Below are 3,326 nucleotides of genomic sequence, written 5' to 3' on the forward strand. Positions count from 1 at the left end.
ACACGCTATGTCAACAACGGAAGACTTGTCCAGCCAGCCTACATGTTCGAGCCAGAGTCGGAGCCGGAGCGAGATGAAAATGAAGACGACGAACCTGCAGAACAACGTCTTCATATGGATGTATCGCAATGGTGTATTACTGTATTTATACATGAAACTTTGGTCTTCCGACCTTTTACCACCGTGTCGATTTATTTTGATTAATATGTGCGAGGGAGAGAGAGCAAGACAGCATCTAGTTTGGAGACGGTGATGTCTTGTTTACACTTTCGCCTGGCTCTGAAGAGAGAGAGTGAGCGCGCGCGCGACCGGTTCTCTCTCTCTGCTCGTTCTTTCAGTTAAACATCTTTCAGTTCATCTACATTAGACGGTGTAATGAAGCGTGTGGGTTACTACATCCAACAACCGAACATTTTAACTTACCCTCTCGTAACTTCTGCATCCTTTAGCTTGGACTGGGCTGGAAGTCAATGTCCTTATTTGGCAGTTCCGCTGCAAATACTGTGACGTAATAGTTCACAAAACGTCATAGATAATAGAAAAATCGGAACAGGTTGAAAAATATGACCAAAACAGAATATAAAGATAGCAACAAAGAGAATAATTTCAACTTTTCTGTACTTCTAAACACTCCAAATATACAACAAAATGCATTTAAGGGCTAAAAAATTGGATTTAGCATGATATGTCCCCTTTAAAGCCAATTTTAACTGCAACAGTGAATGCTGCAGTACTTGAAAAAAAAGTGTTCTGTAGTTGCTTTAAGGCTTTTATTTAAAGGAAATACTTTTGTATAAATAATTGTATCATCTGCATACAAATGTATTTTAGCTGAATCTATTCCATGACCTAAATCATTGATAAAAATAGAAAATAAAAGAGGGGCTAAGAGGAACCTTGAGGAACCCCCAATGTCTACTTAAAGGGAAGGTGAGTTGTAATTTTCCACTGACACACACTGAGTGCATTCGGAAAGATAGTTTTTGAACCATTTTAGAGCAGCTTCACTAATGCCTGGCTCACACTACAGGAGTTTTAGGCCGATTTATCCCAGATTTTCCCTTCCCGAGAATCGGAGAAAAAATGTGTCGAGGACCTCAATCGGTTCCGATGTTCGGCGCAGATTTTCTGGTAATGTGGGGCATTCACTGATCGAATCTTGCACCTCCCGATCTGCTCTCGCCCCGATCACATCAATCATGTTTGAAAATTATTATTTTAAATCAGGATGAGCAAGACTGTGATTACGTCAGTACTGTCACTGTTACATTCATAGGTGTCTTTATAAACAGTCACAATAGCCAATAAGAAACAAGCTGTCGTGGTGAGGGAATTTCCCTTGAGGTAATTTTGAGTGACTCAACAGTGTGATATGTGGTATTATATCCATTTATTTATTTATTGCCTAAATAAATAAGTGTTACGCTGTGGTCAGCAGGAATGAAGACGAGTACATTCAGTTATGAAATAAAGGGTGATTTTTGAAAGATTTCGCTTTCCTTGGTCACGGCAACCTTTTCACGAATATGACTTGATATGAAGGACAGATATTTTGATTACTTCCGTTCTGCTGCGTGAGATCACGTGAGGCGCTTCCTCTGGCACGATAATCTTAATAACATTTTGTAGTGTGTTATGCGCTGTGATTTTCAAATCTTATAATGCGAGCATGTTTAAGATTTGAGGGAAGAAAATCTGCACAGATTCTCCTTAAGTGTGTGCTGCAACCAGATTTCACAATCGGTTAGGATTTTCAAACTCCTGTAGTGTGAGCCAGACATAAGGCCTATAAACCTGAGTCTCTGTAACATTAATTTGTGATCTACAGAATCAAAAGCTTTTGATAGATCAACAAATAGAGCAGCACAGGACTTTTTACTGTCTAAAGAAGTTATAATATAATTTGAGACCAACACAGCTGCAGTAATGGTACTATGTCCTGTTCTGAAACCTGACTGATGATCGTGAAGGATATTATTAACCGACAGAAATTGTTTTAATTGGTTAAAACATTAAAAGACTTTCACTAAAACTGGCAATCTGGAAATATGATAAGTAATTATTTGGATCTCCGCCCTTTAATGATGGAGTAACCATTGCCAACTTCCACATTTTTGGTATAACATTGGAGACAAGGCTTAAGTTAAATATAGAGGCTATAGGCTCTGCTACAAGTTCAGCTGCCAAAAATGGGGCTCAATTTGATAAATTCCTGTTTTTTTTTAAATATCTAATTTCTTTAGAGCTTTATGAACCTGTGCAGTGGTAATGGGCACCAAATTAAATGACTGTGAAGGGGCAGTATTGAGTAAGTTCAGCAGTTTCCTTAAAGGTATAGACACCCGAATTAATAGACTCAGAAGTTGAGCCAAATGAAGTAAAATAATTATTAAAAGTATCTGCAATAACTTTTTAAATTTAATAAATTAAATGAAAGATTTGGTACTGAGGTAGATTTTACTTATTTCCAAAAGGTAGGATTATTTAAATTTTCATTTATCGTAGACAAATAATGATCACGTTTTGCACTTTTGATTAATTTTGTGCATTTATTTCGTAATGCTCTGTAGGAGATCCAATCTAGAGAATTGTTTGATTTCTTTGCCTCAGCCCAAGCAGCATTCCTCTGTTTTATACTAGTAGAAACAGTATCATTAAACCAAGAGTTATCTTTACCACTGATCCTAAATCTTTTGACTGGAGTGTGTTTATCACATATGGATAATAATGTCGATTTAAAATAATCCCAAGCCAAAGTAACATCTGGCACACATGAAACAAACACCCAAATCACAATTGTAGAGATTGCGTAAGAAAGCTTGTTCATTAAAATGCTTTAAAAATCATTTATAAATAAATGCAGTGAAGTTATAGGAGTTTTACAATTTCTCACAGACAACAGTGATCACTAATGTCATTGGAAAAAACTCCAAATGCTGAATATCTGTGAGAAGCATTAGTTAAAATTGAGTCCAATAAAGTAGATCTGTCAATATCCTTTTGATTTATCCGGGAGAGTCACAAATCTCTTTAAAAGGATCAGAGGATGACGACAGCCAGTCCTAGTTCAAATCGCCAAGTATAATCAATTCATATTTAGTCCAATCATGAAAGTAATCTGCAAGTAAAGTACATATTTCATTTGAAGTATTTTATTAATCGGGCTGTCTGTGCACATTCAATGGGATTAAATGTTATCAAAAAAAAAAAAATCAAAGGTAATGTTTCATTACGTGTTTATGGAGCGTCAGAGCACGCTGTCATTCATTATCGCTCCGAATGGCTTTTCATTTATCAAATAAGAGTACAAGGGTTATGTAATCATT

This window comes from Scardinius erythrophthalmus, assembly GCF_964197995.2.
Source record: "Scardinius erythrophthalmus genome assembly, chromosome: 13".
Classification (NCBI taxonomy): Eukaryota; Metazoa; Chordata; class Actinopteri; order Cypriniformes; family Leuciscidae; genus Scardinius; species Scardinius erythrophthalmus.